Raw genomic sequence first — 21,178 nt, forward strand, 5'->3', positions numbered from 1 at the left:
TAAGACTTCCAGGTTCGAACGATGAATTTAAGAGCCTGGTGTGACACAAGCAAGTTCCCTAGAGCAGGTCCTCTGTTTGTTGAAACAAGTAGTTTTGCCTATTATGGAAAAAAGAAAGGGTATTGTCCCTAAATCATCAGAGCTACAAGATGACCATTGCCTAGAAAGTATACCAAAAATTTAATCATATAATGTGATGACAAGTAAAATAACAGAATCTACATAACAAGACAAAGCATCTATTGCCTGGTGAGTGCATGTTGTCTTTGTTTTTCCCTCTTCCTCTCATTTTGCTAGTTTAATGAAAGAAAAACATCACTTCAGTGGAATTTCATGAGCAGTCTAGAGACACTGAACCCCTGTATCAGCCCAGTTTTACTAAATGTTGGTGATGGTGGTGTGTCTTCTTTTCCTCTTCTCAGAGAGACTAGTAGGAAAAGCAGGTACACAGGATGTAGGAAGGCCAGCTCCAATTCTCTAAACCTGTATCATTCTTATCCCAGATGAGCAAAATTCTTAGATGAACCTTATTTTTAGCTGGGACTGCTATAATATTTTCCACTGAAGCAATGCTGCCTGGTTTCATTACAGCATACAATGCATGGTGTGCTTACATGTAATAAACCAAATTATTTCAGTATTTTATTGCAGCTCAGAGTGTTTGCAAAAGTTTATGGTCAGGACAGAGAGTTGTGAGTTCGCAGTTTATGTGGAATGAAACAATGTGGCAGTATTTTACAGTAAGACAAACTTTGCTGACAGTAAGGTTAAGATAGACTTACTGCCTTAGTACTCCACTAGCCTAGGGGCTCTCCTTGAATTGTGGGTTGTTATAATTAGGGGTTTTTTTTTCTACAGTGGCCTGGCTGGATGTAGTAGCCGTTAACTTTTATTGCCATCTCCCCTGAGTTTTCCATTTTAATCTTTTGTTTTCTACTTTTTTTTTTAATTCACAATGACCAGAAAGTTTTTTTTTCAATTTCACTAACAGAAAGATAGGAAAAAAGTTCTATTGGATTAATATTAACTCCTAAACAAACTCTTTTTTTTTTTTTTTTTTTTTTTTTCCCCAGGCAATGACCTGAAAAAATCCCCTACTTCTGTAGTTCTAGTTTATCCACCTATAAGGTAGTTATTAGGGATATATGACATTGTCAGCATGCCTTGCTATTAGTGTTTCCTTGAACAAATATTTAGGAACTCTGATTACTACAGATTTTCACTGGAATACTTGTGTGAATGAGAAGTTCAGAATTTCAGAAGTTTGACCATGAATTGCCATGAGCCTATGGGCCAAAGTATTATTAACTTGATACACTTCCTGCTCATTCTCACTCTCAGTGAACAGTTAATTCATTGCCTTAATATTTTGGTTTTCTTTTGACAATTGTTTCTCTTATGGCTGTTTTTAAATTGGAAGTCTGGATCTTATTTTGCATTTAATAATCAACTGCATTGTTGTGCTTACAGGGAATGTAGGGAACTAAAATATTTGTAGTGGAAACAATTATGATGTAGTAGAATTATTAAATTATACAGGTGTTTTAGTTAAAATTAAAATAATGATGGCCATTTTAATATGGATTTCTCCTTTAAATTCTTTTTGAAACAAACCTGGAAGAAACTGCTTTTTAAAGTCCATAAATTTCTTCCTCATGACATCATGGAAAAAGAAACAAAAAAATCCTTTAGCATAGTCTTTCACTGGAATAATTTTTTGGCTTTGTGGGCTAAGTTTGTTTGGTTTTTTTAAAATCTACATTGTACCTTTATATGGAAAGGAGTAAAAGGAAAAGAAGGTATAAGAATACTGCAACATTTAGTTTATACAGTCCCCCTTTTTTTCCTTTCTTTTTGTCTCTTTTTCTCTCGTTCACTCATGCTATGGAAATTATATTTTGGCTACACTTTGTAGCCAAACTTGCCTACCTAAGTGTAACTTAGGTGGGTGGGGGAGAGGAGCAGGGTACAAAGCTAGGTATCTAGGAACAATGAGGGAGAGGGAAACCTGTTAACCCTATCCTAAGTTGGTGCCTATTTTCTGATGTCGTGGATGCCTTCTCTGAGTACCTGTCTTCACCACTTACTATACTCTAGACATCTAGCCTCTTCTGAAGGACTGTTTACATGTTCATCACCCCTGTGGCTTCTGGTAGGGAAGGGAGGGATGAAAGGCAAGGCAAATTTGGGCAGTGCTTTTCACTCTTGTGCTTTCACAGTATTCCTTTTCTGTAGGACCTTGTTCTGGTGATTCGAGTGTCAGTTTTTTGTGTATTTGGGGATGGGAGCAGAAGCGCACACCATTGCCCATGTGCCTTTCTGTGTGTCTTGTGGTTGGCTTCTCACCTTTCTGTACTGTAGTCTCTGCAGAGCCTTACTCCTAGTGTTAATCACCAGGTCTGGCATCCTGAGCCTCTTGGGATGTGACCGAGAGATGTGAACAAACAAGCACTCAACCAGGAAAGGACAGTTGATCAGGAAAGAGCAACTGACGTCATCTACCTGGACTTGTGCAAATCATTTAACACTGTCCTGCATGGTATCCTTGTCTCTAAATTGGAGAGACATGAATCTGATGGATGTACCACTCAGTGTATAAGCAATTGGTTGGATGGTTGCACTGAAAGAGTTGTGGTCAATGGCTCAATGTCCAAGTGGAGGCCAGTGACAAGTGGCATTCCTCAGGGGTTGGTATTGGGATGAGAGCTTTTTAACATCTTTGTTGGCGACACAGTGGGATTGGACAACACTAAGCTGTGTGGGATGTTCGACATGCTGGAGGGAAAGGATGCCATCCAGAGGGACCTTGACAGGCATGAGAAGTGGGCCTGTAAGACCTTCATGAAGTTCAACAAGGCCAAGTGCAAAGTCCTCCACCTGGATCAGGGCAATCCCAAGCTCAAATCCAGGCTGAGCAGTGAATAGATTGAGAGCAATCCTGAGGAGAAAGACTAGGGGGTGTTCGTTGTTGAGAAGCTCAACATGACCTGGCAATGTGCATTTGCAACCCACAAAACCAACCATATCCTGGGCTGCATCTAAAGAAATATGACAATCAGGCTGAGGGAGGTGAATCTCCCCCTCTACTCCACTCTTGGGAGACCACACTTAGAATACTGCATTCAGCTCCAGGGCTCCAGTGTAAGAAGGACATGGACCTGTTGGAGCAAGTCCAGAGGAGGGCTTTGAAGATGATCAGGGAGAAAGAACACCCCTCCTGTGAAGACAGGCTGAGAGAGTTTGCATAGTTCAGCCTGGAGAAGAGAAGGCTTCAGGGAGACTTTATAGCAGCCTTCCAGTACCTCACGGGGGCCTACAAGGAAGCTGGAGAGGGACTTTTACAAAGGCATGTAGCGATAGGACAAGGGGCAGTGGCTTTAAACTGAAAGAGGGTAGACTTAGATTGGATATAAGGAAAACATTCTTCACTGTGAGGGTGGTGAGGCACTGGCACAAGTTGCCCAGAGAAGCTGTGGATTCCCCATCCCTGGGAGTGCTCAAGGCCAGGCTGGATGGGGCTTAGAGCAATGTGGTCTAGTGGAAAGTGCCCCTGACCATGGCAGGGGTGGTTGGAACTGGGTGATCTTTAAGGTCCCTTCCAACCAAAACCATTCTATGATTCTATGGTAAGTGTGAACCAGTTTTATTGTAAGCAGTCGTGTCCCTTGTCATCAATACTAGCTTTTCTTCTAACCTGGTGTTTCTACACACAAACATTTCCTTTCAAATGTCATCTATACCAGTCTTAATGTTTCTGTCTCTACACGTTTAGCCCTGAGGAGGTACAGTCTGTAGATCTTTGCTCTCCAAGATCTCTTATTTTACCTAAGCGTCAACGGGTACCTGCATGGGCCATGTTGACAGTTTCTCCTTTAATGGTCCTGTTGGCCTTTACCTTCCTTGTTAGGAAAGGGCTCAGACTTTCTTTTATGATGGGGGACTCTGCATGTGCCTAACATACTTTTCCATACATCTGCACTGTCTGTTCTTTCCCTCTTCATTTTTCTATGGACTCATGCACACAGTTTTCCAATTCTCTTTTTCTTCTGGGAAGATGTGAATGAAGACCAACCAGCTATTCTTCGGATTTCCAGAGCTTGCTCTGTCCTTTATTTTCCCCTCGCTACTGTATCATGAGGTTGATGGAAAACAGGAAGAGAGCAAGGATGACTACATGACAAGGAGTCCATCCTTTCCTGTTGCAAGAGCTGCTTGGAATTCAATGAGTAACTCATTGCCACCTTGAATGCTTGGCCAGAGTAACAAGGTGAAAGAGAGACTTCAGGTTTACATCATGAAACCTAAACCCAGTTATTTCTGCTGCAGTTGATACATAAGTTCTTCATTTCTTTATTTGCTGCTATCCAGACCATACTATAAAGCTTTCACTTTCTGTGTGACCAATTTATTAGTTCTGCAACCTTATGCATTTTTCCCCCAAATGATGAGTGAAGTACAAAGCAAAATATTAATACCCAAGCTGCCAAAAAGAAAACATTTAAAATATTGTCGTGGTTTAACCCCGGCCGGCAACAAAGCACCATGCAGCCAGTTGCTCACTCCCCCTCACTCAGAGGGATGGAGAGGAGAATCGGAAAGGAATGTAAAAGTCAAGGGTTGAGATAAGAACAATTTAATAATTTGAACAGGATAAAGAGGTAAGAACAACAATAATAACAATAATAGTAACAATAATAATAATAGCAAAATGGAAAGGTGGGGAAAAAGGGTAAAGCAAAAGCTTCGCATGCAAGTAAAGCACAACAAGGAATTCATTCACTGCTTCCCATGGGCAGGCAGGTGTTCGGCCATCCCCAGGAAAGCCGGGCTGCAGCATGCCTAACGGTAACTCGGAAAGACAAGTGCCATAATGCCAGATGTCCCCCCCCTTCCTTCTTCTTCTCCAGTTTATATACTCAGCATGATGTCATATGGTATGGAATATCCCTTTGGTTAGTTTGGGTCACCTGTCCTGGCTGTGTCCCCTCTCAATTTTCTGTGCCCCTCTGGCGCTCTCACTGGCAGGGCCCAAGGAACTGAAAAGCCCTTGACTTAGTATAAACATGATCCAGCAACAACTAAAACCATCAGCGTGCTGTCAACATTGTTCTCACATCATAGCCAAAACACAGCACTGTACTAACTACTAAGAAGAAAATTAACTCTATCCCAGCTGAAACCAGGACAAATATGCCTTCAGAAAGGAGGAAATCATGCTTGCAGAAATAACTTTTTGCTGGCATTGGTACTGTTTTGCTTCTACTACTTCTTGCAATTTTACTCACTGCCTGTGGTGTTGAAGAAGACTCCCTGAAACAGATTTGAGGGACTTATGGTACTATCTGGAACTAATAGTCTCTGCAAGAACATTAGTGTTAGAAGTTTAGACTGCTGAGAGGAAAATGGCAAGACTAATGAAATGCAAAATTATATACCTACTTGCTGCAGTGTCTTAACCACAGTAATGGCAGGGGCCTGCCATTTGTAACTGTGCAGCCTTTCAGTGACATCCCTGCAGTCTGACTTTTACTCCATAGCCTTTCAACTCATGCCCAAGGCTTCTGTGGCAGTGTTTTTTCTCCATGCATTTGAAAGTTTTCATGGATTTGCCCTGGCAGACTTTTAAAATATTAAGTGTGTTATCTTGGGTTCTGCAGGAAGCAATTGCCATTGATGTGTAAATTGTCATTCCTGATTTTCCACCCCAGCCTCATAACTTTTAGTTTCTAGCCTGATGCTATGGAATGAGTAGAGCTTAGCAGGTAACATTAATAGACAGGTAGTCAGTAAGCATTTTCCAATATGGACATGCATACGAGAACATGGTCCAATCAGCACTACCAGGAGAATGCACAAGAGCTACCAATAGACATACTGACTAGGTCTTGAAAGTATGCAGTTACTTTTGGAAATTTGTGTGAGGGGAACTGCTGCACTGGAGAATATACTCCGAAGAAGATGCTTACATATGGAGACACTTATTGCATCGTTTCCCAGCTGCACAGGTCAAAGTTGTCCCCTTCCCTTTTCTCTTTCTCTCTGTCTCCTTCTTTGTTGGGTATTTTTCACCTTTTCTAATTATAGTTAAGGTGGACCATCAAATATAGCACCCCCACCCCCCACCCCGCAAAAGTAGTTGAGCATGTAATCCTGTTTTATCATTGTTTTATCATTCTGTTGTAGTTTAACGCTGGCTGACAACTAAGCACCACACAGCTGCTCACTCCCTCCTCCCTGGTTGTATGGGGGAGAGAATCAGAAAAGAGAGAAAACCTGAGGGCTGAGATAAAGACAGTTTAAATGGGTAAAGTGAAAACCGTGCACACAATCAAAGCAAAACAAGGAATTCATTCACCACTTCTCATCGGCAGGCAGATGTTCAGCCATCCCCAGGAAAGCAGGGCTCTGTCAGGTGTAACCGTTACTTGGGAATTTAAATGCAATCGCTCTGAATGTCCCTCACCTCCTTCTCCTTCCCCCAGCTTTATATATTGACCATGATGTCTTATGAATGGAATATCCCTTTGGCTAGTTTGGATCAGCTGTCTTGCTTATGCTCCCTCCCAGCTTCTTGTGCACCCGCATGGGAAACTTGAAAAGTCCTTGATCTAGAGTAAACACAACCTAGCAACAACTAAAACATCGCTGTGTTATCAACATTGTTCTCCTGCTAAATCCAAAACACATAATTGTACCAGCTACTAAGATGAAAATTAATTCTATCCCAGCTAAAACCTGGACAGCTTCTCTTATCATCCTTTGTGCAACATACTCCTACCAGAGCAAATCTTGTACTAAACAACCTGAAAACTTTTAGTTTAGCAGTGCTGCTCACAACAACTTTCTTTAGTTCCTTTATTTGCAGATGGAATTCCATGTGTTCTGATAGAGACCTAACCTTGCAGAGCTGACTCATCAATCATAACGTGGTTTTGGGGCTTAGGATTGTTGGCTTATTTTCAAAAGCTTTCCTAAATGCTATTAAAAATCTGTGATCAAGGAATGATAGAAATTTTTACTACATTATTCTGCCCAAACATGCAATACAGAAGTATGTCTGACCCATTACTTTAGGAATCACTTTAGGTTTTTTACAGAATCCTTGATACTATTAAAGACATACAGATTTGGCAATTTATTTTCAACATGCATTAGTGGACTGTATAAAGCTGGAAGTCTTCCCATACCATGATGGATATTGAGGCAAGATAAGAAGAACTAGGCAAAAAAAAAGGCCAGATTTCTTTGGCACATGTTGATAAAAGGATGTGGAGGATGAAAGACTGATGGTGGGCATTCTTCTCTGAATAGGTAGATCTGGTGTGGGTCAGATATTTAGGTTCTGAAATCAAAAAGAATGAGGGAAAGTAGTGGAGAAAAGTATAAGCAAGCAGGCTTATTGCGGTAAGAACAAAGTTCTTATAGAATTAATGTTAATATTGTTACTGGAATACCTAGATATTTGGTGAATGTCTTCCAAACTGTGGCATTAATGTAGAGAGATCTTCCCTACATCTTGCCTTTCATGCCAAAATGTTGTGAAGTCCTTAATCAGAAGATGAAGACTAAAATCCCTGAAAAACAACCTTTCCGTGAATCAGAACAAAACAAAGAAAATCTTTGGATTTTACATGTAAATAAATTAAACTTATGACAGGTGTGTACATGTAGATTTAGCCTGTGCCTTTACATAAAGGGTTTGTATTCCTTTGATGTCAGCTGCTCTGTTTGCTGGACGCTGAGCAGACATACTAATTCTGTTGACTATAATAGTGCAGAAGTCCTTAAAAATTTTACAGTTATTTATGTAAAATGTGGATTTTAGTCCAAATTCAGTATTCACTCTGAAGTATATTGTTTAGAACTTAAAGATTTGCTTATGGCCTATGAGGTACTTTAAATGTGTCTATATAAAATGGTAGAATATAAAGTCAAACTGGGTTTCTTTTATTTTATATCATTGGAAAAGGTGATTTCTAATTAAAGTCTGAAAACTTGTAATACTTGCTAATGAATTAATTTGCAGTCTGCTTCCTGACTACCTTACAAGTTTTCTATCAGGATTTTTTGTAAGTACACCAGCAAAAATGTTGATCATGGTATGGTTGTCATTGGGCAGATGTTGATTGGAAAATATCAGAAGAGATTATGTTGCCCTTCCACTATGTGGTAGCTCTTGTGCCATGTGGGATATATAGTCTATGGTAGAGACAATTTCCCAGAAGAAAGAGTTTGTATGTCCCTGTCATGCTCTTTCTACAACAAAAGAGACAGGTGTTGTATATATGGATCTTCTTTGGGACATACGTATCATGTATTCCCAGAATATTAGTGCTCCAGTATAATGAGTGAGCCAGGGTCCTTAAAAAAATTCATATATGGTTGCAGTGTTGGAGGAGGCTGAATGAAAACATTGTATATATAAATGGTCAGTGAGTTTGTAATCTACAAGAATTTACTTCTACAGGCCTTTAAAAATACATATTTTACTCTTGTATAAGCTATGTATGGCTTTTAAAAGATAACCAAACATTCAGCTCACTAGAGGATATGATATTGTGTCTACACCTGCTGGGGTTACCAGCAGGGATGGACACTTCATCCCCTGCAGATACATGTCCCACTTGAATTCATGAATCTAATGACATGTGACAAACTGTTACCTGTTTTGTAACTGTGCTCAAGGGAGCAGGATGCTGTGTTCCTGAATGGCAAAGATGATGATGACGATGCCAGAGGACTGGTGAGTGCAGGAGCCCCTGTACTATATTGCAAAGCGATCGTTATTTCTTCAAGGGCTCATGTGCTGGGTCTTTCCCTTTTCCACAGCCTGTCTTCTCATACTGCATTGTCTCATCCTTTTTCCAGTCTTTTGTCTAAGATATTTGTGTTCTTACTTCTCCACATTTCCAGTTCCAGTTTTTTCACCTGGACATTTACAGATTTCTACTTTCTTAATCTGCTTTATCGTTCTGTGACAGACACTCTCCCTGCCCCTGATTTCTGTTTTGCTCAGTCTCATTCTTACTAAGATGTTGTTCTCTTCCTCCCATCATCAGCTCAGCTTCTCCTACTTCCTCACACATTCAGTGAAAATGCCATTTCCTTTTTGGTTCCACTGTCATCTTGGTTTTCAGTCTTCCTCCTTCTTCCTAAACTTTCTGGAGAAGTTTCCTTTCCTCCTTTCAATTTTTCTCTCCTCTTGCGTTTCCAGTTAGGTGGCATCATCTTATAAACCAGTTTAAGAAAGAGGGTGCAGTAGGCTGAGGCTAGGCTAGAGATATAAGGAAACAAATTACTTCTGTCTGAACTTTCATGTCAACTTCTCTTCCAGCAAAGGCTGCTGCAGCCCACAGCAGCCCAGAGCTGCAATGGTGGAGAAGGTCCCAAGGAACCCTAGTTTGCAGAGTGACAAATTGATATAGAGCGTTCAGTAACAGCTGGCACTTATGAGGAGGAAAAGGGAGACAGGAACTGAATCTGTAACTTGGACAATCTACTGAAGCATTTTAAAAAATCCTTTTAAACTGCCTATAAATGGCAGGTGAAATTTTGCCCTAGTTCAAGTTTGGCTAAGTTGGCTGAAAGTAAGGTTTTGGAAATAGGGGTCAAAATGAATACTAATGTTATAAAATCCAGCTACATTATATTCTGAGTTTGGCAGAAAAAGCAGGGTATTAAGCATTGATATAGTGCTGAGAGAGGTGACACTCTGATTCAAGGGCTTGTAAGCAACAGCAAAATGCAGATAATCTGAAGGAGAATAGGAGTAAGAATTGAGATGTATGAAATGACGACAATTCTTAGTAAAATAACTTTTTCTAACCTGTAAAAGAAATACTGGAACAATTGCATCCTAGAACCTAATGGGAGAAAACAAACAATTGATCCCAACTGGTAAAACTGTGCATCTAGAAATAACATCTTATTCAGTCTTTATGAAGAGGAGTGTGATCATACCCTATATATTTAGGCAACCTGCTCTAAATTATTCAGAGGAAAGGAAAGGGGAGCTAAAACAGATAAAGAAAAAACATAGTCAATATAAAGATGTGTAAATTGGGCTGTAGGAGCATGCACTGAAAATGGAATGGAGAAAAGAAGGTTGGTTGTTGAACTGAAAAAAAAATTTGCCATAAACTTATTATCATAATTTGTCATGGGTGAATGGTGGGGCAGGGACAGGAAGAACTTTCCTAATACAGAGTTTTTGTGCTATTGAAAAATCAACTTTTTTAGAATATGTAGAATTTCCTCAAAGGGAATAAATAAAAAATTAAAGTTCAAGCATTTCCTGAGCTTATACTGATGTTTCAAGGCTAGATGCATTAAGCATCCTTCTCTTTTCATATATGCATACATATGTCCCCACAGACAATTTCAAGTTACGCAGTCAGTTAACGATGCAGTTTCTTACAGGCAAACCTTTTAAAGTTGGTTGGTGGTTTTTTTTTTTTTTTTTAATTCTGTATTCATTGAGGTCACCCTCTGTCTCTCATCTTTGCAAGCAGCTCTCATTCATGTCAGTTTAACAAGCGTAAGCTCCACAGCATCTTCTGGTCCCAAATGTCTTCTGACAGAGTACAGTATCCACAAAGCTACCACTTTGAGCTGTATATGAAATTAGCAATATACAACACAGTAGATAACTCTATAGAAACAGCTAATGATTGCAGATATACAGTTACAGTAGAAACCTGACGAAAGAATTGGGAATGTGGACTTGTGCAGTACCGTCTCCCTAACAATCTATTCCTGTTTTGGACAGTCCTGTTTTTCTAAAAGCACAAAAGTGAAAACATAGATGAATGAATAGATGTAAATTAGTTTGGGGCTTCTAAAGTGTCTTCTTGCATGTTTCTTTGCAGGCAGAGAGCATTACTTATCAGGTTTATTGAGTGTTTGTGACACATGGTGTTGTTACCTTCACTACAAAGTACACAAGAAAGGAGAGAGTAATCCTTCTTTTGTGATGTTCTTTTCCCGCACACTTTACATGATCAAGGCATCTGTTAACTTTAATGAGAGTCTTTAGTATGCAAGTGTTATTGGTTTGAATCCAGAGTGAAGGGTATTACAGATTCTGCTGAATTCTAGTCAGAGATGGATGGTGAGATCCTGCAGAGCAGATTGACTGCCAGTTTAATTTTTTCAAGCTTTGGGATATGGCGTTTTTCAAGGCTTTTTGAGATTTCTAGTATTTGCTAGATGTGTTTGATGTCTATGCATCCAAAAATCATTTACATTTAAAAAGTATGTTTGGCTACAAAATCACGTGGCTGGGAATGAGGAAGTGCCTGAAAGGATGTTTTCTGCACAACCTAAATCTTTTCTACTCTTCCACCCACCTGCCCTCCCTTCTGGATATGCATTTGGAGACAAGGTCAGCACTGGGCACAAGCAAAGTACATGGTTACCTACAGTGGAAAAAATGCAATGAAATATCCTTCTGAAAGGCTATAGTGGGACCCTGTGAAGGATCTTTAGCTTTGTTGCTGATATAATTTCTGTCTCTTTTCCAAGGAAGCTGAGCCCAGCTGTCAGAGCAGCGCTTCCTACTGCACAGCCAGGCTCTGCCTCCTGCCTGCACAGCCTCATACAGAGCCAGGCTTGATGCTACTGCTGCTGAGGAAGCACAAAGCAGTGATGTATGTTCCTGAGAGAGGGGAGATTACTCCACCAGCGGCATTTGCCATTTCTTCCCACGTCCTGTTTCACATCCCATGGGAGGGTCTGTCCTGGCCCTCTGCTATGGGGTCAGTACTTTCTGCTGCAGAATTAGCCTGAGGGATGCAGGCAGGTAAGTCGGAGTCTGTGGGGACAGAGGATCATCAAAGATCAGATCAGCTGGAATGGGACATTGAAGGTTTGCGAGAGGTATTAAAAAGTGAAACAAATGCCACAGCTCTCCCAAACTTCCCCCACACTCCCTCCTTCCAATACCTTTTTCTTTACCTCACTGCCAAAACTCTGCTGACATGTTTCAGCCCTTTGCTTTTGCACAGAGCTCCTTTATCCCTATAACACCGTTAATCTTCCCCCAGTTCTTCCTTCCACTAGTAGTTAATGTACAAGTTTTAACTGTGTTTTAAGAATGAATCAGTGCATGATGCTCTGATTTAGACCTTTTTAAAATCAAAGCAAATTCAAACAGAGACAAGAGCAAAATCTCAGCTCTTTCACAGTTGGCCCCTAACTGTGAGTTAGTTTTATATTTCTGTGTGCTCAGTATGAGATTCCCAGGAGCGGATCTGTAGAAGCCTTGAGCACACAGCTGTGGTTGAAATCACTTAAAGTTGCACTTTAAACATACAAAGTCCTATGAAATACTAAGTGTTCAGGAGGATGATGGGCTAATGCTGTTAAATTAGGTGCCCTGAAACAGTGAATGCTTTTGATAGTTTTGACTTTTACTTCTTTGGGCCTTAGCTCCTAGAGTGTAAAGCAAAGATAAGACGAGGTGATTTGGAATGCTGTCAAACTCAATAATTAAGGTCTCTGAAGCACTAGGTTTTTGATGGAGGAGACAAAGCAAAACCCACGCTGAGAGCAATGTTTTAGTAGTGTTCAAACACTAACTGGCCTTTTTTTTTTCAGAAGGGTAAACTATTATTTCTCAATTCAGAAAGCAATCCTTCTTTTCCTGATGTGGATGATGTTTTCTTCCCTGAGCTCCAATAAGCTTTATTTAAACCTTTATTGAGTCCTGCTTGGAGCAGACACCTGATATAGTTGGTTCAAATTTGGAAAAGTTATAAGGAATGAGAAGCAGGGTTGGACAGCAAGTGTCAAAGAATGCCAACTGTACTTGTCGCAAGTGAATTGGACCTTTAACAAACCCAAACCATTCTGTGATTCTCTGAGACGTTACTACTCTGCCTTACATACCTGTGTACTAATGCCATTATTGAAGATTAGACTAGGATCTTAGCAGAGGTGGAATTTGCACACTCACAGATGACTTAGTAAGGGTGAAGTCCAATGCGATGCAGAAGCTCGGGCTTTGAATCTAGGCTCTTGCCGAACTGCTCATCTGGCTCTGCTGACCTTGAGCTAGGGCAAGTTCCAGGTTTTGTGCAGTACAAGATCTCAACAGATGGAGAGATTAACTCTTCATCCTCTAATTATCATAAAATATTTACTTGTTATAGTCTACGCAACACCCCAGCTCTGATATGAATATTCTCATATTAACAGAACAAAAAACTTCCAGTTGTTTGATTGTAATTAGTATATTGACCGTGACTCTGGAATTTTCAGTCATTTGATTTTCAAACTCACTTAATTATCAGCTTTATTTCTCAGAAGACTGCCATTTGATAAGTGCTATAAGGTATATAAGCTTTACCTGACAGTCCAGAGACATGAACCAAAAGGATCTTCACTGTTGCGTTCTATTTCTGGAAGAGAAGTTAAACTTCTTTTCATGAATTAGAGTTGCCAAAGCTATACAGGAGGGACCACTAAAATTTTATGGCCTCGAAATTAAGTGTCAGTAGTTTTGCTAATCTTAATAACCATTCACTACTAGATAATAAAACACAATATGCTCAGAAAAACTGTGAAAAGCTATGCCAACTCAAGGAACAAGATTTGGGTAAACCTTAGCACCTGATCTGAGAACTTTTCATATTGAGTGTGTTGCTCATCGTCAGTGGATTCATGGAAGTTTGCAGAACTAATCCTGGTACTGAGAAATCGTTCCTGTCAACACTTAATTCTCTGTAAATCCGCTGGTCCTGACAAAACAGAGGACACGTATGGCTGCAATGAGACGTAACAATTGCTAGCTGTGAGGGGAAAACACTGCTGATATTTGGTACTTTAAAACTGTAAATGCATCTAGAGTTAAGGACCAGGATGGGCAATTCCAGTCATATCAATTACCCACGTTTGCCACCTGAAGCAGCAACAACTTCTATCAAATTCTGCCTGTGTTGTGCCTTAATCAAAGAAATTTTAAAAGTACTCACCTAAATCTGGTTCCAAATGTTGAGCAAATTGTCTAATTACTTCAAAAACCAACCTCTAATCAGCTACCTATTTAAAAAAGCATGTCATGCTCGATAAATTGCAGAAATTATTTTGAAAAGTGCACAACTAGGCCAAAAAACCCTGTAACTCTCTTGAGGCTAATAGCACATGCTTCCTGAGCAGCATGTAAGCATTTTCTTGAGATAAAAAAAGAGCTACTGATGGAAAAAACCCTCACATTTCTCATGCACTTTTCTCTGATATTATCCATTGTTCCAGGTGACTTAGATTGTAAACAGGATTTTACATAAAGGATGGCTACTATGGCTATAGCTTGATAGCTTTTTTCTTGCTTACAGCCAACTCCAGCATGGTTTAATGCACTGCTGCTTTGTGAAAGAGCTTCTGAATTAATTTGTAAAGCCTTAGGGTAGCTGTGTTGTACTATTTTTTAGATAATTTTTAAGGAATAGTGTGGCTATACTGTGGACAGCATCATCATCATTTGAAAATCCCATTGTACTCTAGTGGAGATTGCTAGGTTTCCTACACTTAACTTTCATCACCCAGAAAAATCAAATAGTCCAGATAAAGGAAAAAACTGAAGTAACTCTGTCCTTTTAGCTTATATTTAGCCTTTTATGGGCAACATCCTCGTTGGACCTAAGACAGACCTGGAAGCAGAATAGTCGCATTCATTGGGCTTTGAGTTTAAGCTGAGTTCAAGTCAACACCTCTTGCTAACCTGGACCCACCTTAGACATCTACATATAGTTTGTTCACATGTCATAAACGTCACCTGCACATAACAGCAAGTGGACCATGTTTTCAGAACTGTATCTTCCTGTATTTTAAAAGGAAAACAATGTTGTTTTGGTCTTGGGGAAATCTTAGATATTGTGTTCTAGTGCTTCTGTTATAGAGATACTTTGCACATATTCTTAGTGAACGATATTGAAAGACTGTTGGTGCCTGACGTCCTTTTTAGTAATTTTTAGAACCCCATCACTGTGCCTGTCTCAGTAAGAAACAACTTCTTATTGTCCACATAGACTGTAAACAATGAGTGTTGTGAATAATTGAGCACAGGGATTTTACCAGCTGATGGCTTGTGCCCTGTCCACTATAAGCCCACAAGCTTGTGTTCTTGGAAAGTGTAGCAGGAGATGTTTCATATGCTTCTGTGAAATGGTTTACCTTCAGCTTCTGAGGGATGTTTCCCTTTACACTTCTAACTCACTTTAATGTCAAAGGGAATTAGCCTCTGGTCATCTCTGGTGACCACAGGCTAGGTGATGAGCTGTAGATCACGCATGAAATTGCTTCAATTGATCTCTGCTGCCATGTTAGAGCCTGCAGAGAGCAATTTTTTGAGATAACTAATCACATGAGATTTTCTAGGGGGGGGGGGGGAGGGAAACAACCTTCAAACTGCATTTGAAAGCAGATTAAGGTTCTGTTGTGTCAAAACACAGTTGCACATGACAAAAACCATTTCATCAAGCGCACCACCAAACAGTTGCTGTGGCTTCTGGGAGGCTAGATTGTCAAGTTACATCTGTTTGAGTACTCTAATCCAGAGGTTATAAAAGCACAGTGGCCCAGCAAGGTTTAAAAACTTTGGCTAGCTACCCAGAGATGTAAAAAGCCTGCAGAGTTGTGGTTCCAGCTTCAGCAATACAGAAGAACTTGCAGAAACTAAATTCATCTTATAACCAATGTTGTAAGAAGTAAGAAGTGCATAGATCCACACAAGGGTTCTTTGTCTTGGTTGAGATGGAGGAAACTATAAACAGATTCCTCATCCTAGAAATTAAGAAATTTCTAGGAAAAAACCTTACTGGAGGGAAAAGTTTGAGCTGTCCTGTGATGGTGAAAATTCTGAAGCATGTCTTTCAAAGGAAGTTTAAATGTTTTGAAATGAAAGGTTTTTTAGGGATCATCTCAGGTTTATAGTACTAGATAATGAGAATATGTGACAGACCTTTTTAAACAATCTTTTAAGATAAATACATTATACCAACAGAAGGAGAATGATATGTAGGAAAATTGAGATAGTCTTCTTTATGACCAAAACCAACTGTCCAATATAGGCAAAAAACAAAACAAAACAAAAAGAACCCCAACCTTAAATTTCTGCAAAAACTCTTTTCCAATACATTTTTTCTATTGTAATTTTTCCCATATGGAGATGTGTACAGAACTGTCTCTTCAAGCAACATTGTGAATGATTCATTGCAAATGATGAAATGGTCAATATTAGACTTATTAAACCTGCATTTAATTGACGTTTTAGTGCTTATATCCATATATTAGCAATTTTGGTTTATAGCCATTGCTGATTGGATAGGAATTTATGCCAGTGCTCTAACCATGGCTTAGTATGGATGGAAGGTTACATGACTCTCACTGATTTCTAGAGAAGTTGTAAATTGTGACCTTTCCCTTGGATAAGAAAATACCTTTCATAAAATTAAATATTTAAAACTGATCTCTTATACTGAAATGTAGCAGTTTATACAAAATATTTTGGCATAGTTATATTTAGCATTTCTACTGAAAAATTAGTTTCAATTGCATTCAAACCTGTTTTATTCTCAGTGTGGAAGAACACCTTTTTTCCTCTTCACTGTTTCTCTCTTTTTTTTTTTTTTTTTTTTTTAGTTCCTGTTTTATGCCCTACGTGAAGCAATTTTTTGGGGCATTTTTCTTAGTTGCTTTCTTGTTTCTGGGAACCACATCTTTTAAAGAAACACACAAGCCATTTGTTGTGACTGGCAGTGGCCTTTTGTTTTACAATTGTGTGTATATTTGAACAGAGATAGAATATGGTAGCTACATTATTCTACAGTGTGTTTGTTTCCACTTTTTTTTAAAGATCTGCTGTGAGCTCAGAACACCCCACCACAATTAGCATGAGGGTTTCTTTGTTTTAATAGGGACATATGCGACAATAATATGTTGAAACATCCTCCTTTCCTCATCTTTTCCGCTCATCTTATCCTATGCACTCCAGTGCATTAAAAAAAGGAAAAGATAATGTACTTCTTTTTCTTGGGCTTACCTCCCTCCCTTCCTCGCCTCCTTCCTTTCATGACCACTACACAGAAAACTGTGTTAATTACATTTGATGATGATGTGTAGTTGGGAAATACTGTCTGCTTTGAGAAGCCTGGGGTTTTATGCAAGAAACATCAAATGAGTTTGAAGAATGAAGTGAAGCAAGTCAGATGAAATGTAATAGCATTAATTGAAAGCTTACACACTTCCAAAGAAAGAGCCTCTTTAACAGCACAGGGTGTTATTGATTGAAGATGACAAAGAAGCAGCACTGGCTGTACTAGTCAGAGAATGACAACAACCCACTGATGTAACGAGGGCGTGGAAAATGCAAATGTTGTGTGAGCAGTGATAAAACATATTGCACAGTTGAGGGTGAATATTATTTAAGGATGTATATTGCCCAAAATCTGAGTTTAGTCAGTTCCTGTGAGTATCAAAAGAGGTGAGTTAATCTACCATTTTGCTTTCTGTCACAGCACTATATAGGACTTCTTTTGGAAAGCCTGTGCAGTTTTGCTGTACCGTATTCAAGGAAGATAACTCAGATTAGGACAGTTTCAATAAAGAGCTTCTGAACTGGCCATATCACTGAACACCCTACTTTATAAATACGTTGTGGTATCTGCTTGTTTGCAGTCAATCAAGTCACTTTGACTTATTAAATTAGAATTCATCAGCTGAGTTATCAGGTGGGTTATGAGCGTGTATCCTAAGAAACTCTATGTGCTCAGCATGAAAAACAAAGCTTTTCTTAAGTCTCGTAACCAAGATGAAGTTGGGGAGAGGATGAATTCCGGTTTTAGTTTCCAAAATTGTCAAGATTTTAGCTGAAATGGCAGCTTTTTGTATTGGGAAGAATGGGTTCTTAAGATTAATTTTAGTCAAATTTAATAACAAAACAGCATTTGAAAATGAAAAACAAAATAAATTCCTATTGTTTCGAGATTACAATTTTATATGTATGCATATATAAAATGCAAACTGTATATAATATATTTTATATTTATATTTATATTTTATATTTAAATTTTATATATACACATGCATATTTATAATATTTGTGTGTATGTATATATATAATTCAAATCCTGAAGCAACAGATATTTTGTATATGCTACAGATATATACAGTTTAAATTCTTTGTGGTTTGCATATTTTTTCACCTGAAACAAGGGTATAACCTCTTAGCAAGTTTTGAAGAGTGTCTCCCTTTCAATGGAATGACAGCTTTTGTATGCTATTTTATGAGTACTCAGCATCAGGTTAGCCGAAGTTTGTTATTTTTGTAAAATTCATTTATGAGACTCATTGTCTTAGAACTGCTGCAGGAACAGCTAACGATGCAGTCCCCAGAAAGCAACATCCATTGCATTGCCATGGATGAAAAATCCTGAAGCAGTAGGAATATGGGATGAAGCAACATTGTCTGGACTATAAATTGTATTAGTCAGCCATAGCCTCTTCTGGAGTACTCATTGTTTCTAATACCACTTGCAGAGCTTTGATTAAAACAAACATTTTATTCCTTTTTTCACATTTAAAGAAGTCTCTGCGGCTATCAGAAAAAAATACTTCAGGATTTTGAGAAAAATGCAAGATCTGATATTCATCATGCTTCTTTTAAGATATTTGTAATTCAGTTATATTAATCAAAAGTGAAGTCACAGTTCTTATCCAAGACTGGAATTTCAAGTTGTTTTTGTTAGTACCCACACTCTGACCATGATGTGATCAGTTGCTTTGATTAGTAGGAATATGTTTCCAGTATTATCAGAAGAAGCAGTATCAGAGTAAACAGCTAAGATGCCTTCCCCTTATGTTAAAATCTGTATGACAAGACATAAAAAATCCCTTCAGTCCAGTACAAGAACTGTCATTCCTGATGGACTCAGCATTTTCTCAGCTCTGTGTTAATATTTAACGTCTTAATGAACCTACTGGTCTTCAGAATTGCCAAAACCAAACCTGATACAGGTTTCTGTTGAGAGTCACAAGGGACCTGAACAGCTGATGCTGGAAACGGAATTGTGAGAACTGTGGCCAGTGTTTTTACAAATGAGATGTTGATCCAAAATCAATTTTATTTACACAAACAGGCGTGAGAACTGCAACCTCAGACTTTCTTTTTGAGCCTTGATAACAGGGGACGTGGCATGCAGGTGCAGGGTTGAGAGCAGATAGATCAGAGTTAACCCTAGTTTTATCCCACAGTCATCCTCTGCCTATCCTGTTGTCTTAGTTCTCCAGCCGTAGAAGTGTCAGCAGCGCATCCTTTACTGAGTTTTGGCATTCCCCACCCTCCCTCACATCCCATTCTCTTTATTTAGATTTTCAGATGTGTCTCCTACTGTGTTTCTGCATACCACCTATCAAAGTAAGATACAGATAGCAGCTGAGAATTGTGAGAACAGCTGGAGAACAAGCCTTGATAAATATAGTTTTTATGGCAAATTCAGGGTTAGGTTCTTGAACTCCTCTTGCTTGAAACAGAAGAGAGGAGATCTGAGAAAACTGAAAAGCCATCGAACAAAGAAAGTCATGTAAACAAGATACTTGTCATGGTCAAATGACAGCCCAAGAACAGAATTCAGGATGCGAGGTGGTTTAATCCACTCCTGAGAAGTCTACACATGGATCATACATCCTGATCTACCAGAGCCTGCAGCAGGCAAACTTCCATTTTATATATAAATTATTTTAAAATCCAGAATAGGTCCTTGACGGTTTTCCTTTGAAATGGGAAGGAAAAAGGGTGAAAGGAGGTCCAGGGTCTTATGGCTCTGTTTTGAATCAGTGTTGGAGAGAAAGAGAACAAGGGGTAGGCATAGGGAACGCAAGTGTTTGGGTGGTGGTGGTGGTGCCAGTGGGCATCAAAGGAAAGCAGGGATGGGGAGTGGTCACTTGTTCTGTGATCTCCCCATCACTGCTCAAGCCCAAACTCAGCAGCAGATTCTGGGGACAGGGCCAGTGGGTGGCTGTTGTGCCTTACAGAATGACAAGAGAAGGGAGGCTGATACAGAGGGCAGGTTGGCGGATCAGGGAGAGAAGAGCATACCACACATGGACTCCTTTGTGAGAGGCTGCTGGCTCTGGGGCTAGCGAAGAGGGGCACGGGGCAGCCCCAGGATGGTGGCACCCCATAGCTGTGGGAAGGAAGCCAGTCAGCCTGTGGGTACATACTCTGTGTATTAAATCCTGTGCTGGCTGGCTCAGCAACAAACTTCGGGCATCTTTACAGAGAACCTCAGTTAATAAGACACCTGCACTGTGTTCAAAAGTTCTGCTGCCTTGAAGGAGTACTGCTGCTCAGCTGTGAGTACAGTAACGCTGAAAGACGGTGCCTTGTCTACAGGCAGGATAAGAAGCAGCTGTGCTGTTTGGAAAAGGGCAAATACAGGTGTCTGCATCCATGTTAGGCACTGGACAGCCGAGAGGGCGGTTGAGGAGGAAGCAGAGGTGGTGACCTGTTGGTGACTGGTGACTCATGCTTTTTGCCCAGCCCTATGTTTAGTTTTTGGGAGAAGGGAGAGGATCTGAGAGCCAGTAGGGAAGACAGAGCAGGAGGGGGCCGTAGCAGGGTGGGCCAGTGTTGGTGCCAAGGGCAAGCAGCTGGGAGCAGTGCAGATGGGTTCCTTCTCCAGACCCAGGTGACCACCATGAGTATGAAGGAGTTAATATTTCCTTTGTGGCAACTCCACTTGTTCATATAGTATCTTCAGATGCAGAGATGAGACCTTGTGAATAAACCCTATAGCAAACCTCCTTCAATAATCTGTTAAAATTGCAAGGTTTTCCTCTGTGCTTGCAGGTGTGTTTTCAGAGCTTGCAGACTCTGGAAATTATCAGTAAGTGCAATTAAGCATCACAGTGCTGTCACTAGAAATCACAGACTCCCTGGTACCATTTTTTACTACCCTTCTTCCCCACAGTCTTTGGCATGTAGATCACACTGACAGGGCAGTGGAGGAGAAAATATCTGTGTCCCTTGGCTGTCTAAGGAATTAGTATGGCATCCCACACACAGAACCTCTGGAGGAGCTTTGTGTCAAGTGCTTGACTTACATATCATGCAGCGTAACACTGTGGGTACTGTTAGGAAGACAAAGACTATGCCGTGGCATTGAACCTTCTCAGAAAATGC

Source organism: Falco rusticolus, chromosome 6 (assembly GCF_015220075.1).
Source record: "Falco rusticolus isolate bFalRus1 chromosome 6, bFalRus1.pri, whole genome shotgun sequence".
Lineage (NCBI taxonomy): Eukaryota > Metazoa > Chordata > Aves > Falconiformes > Falconidae > Falco > Falco rusticolus.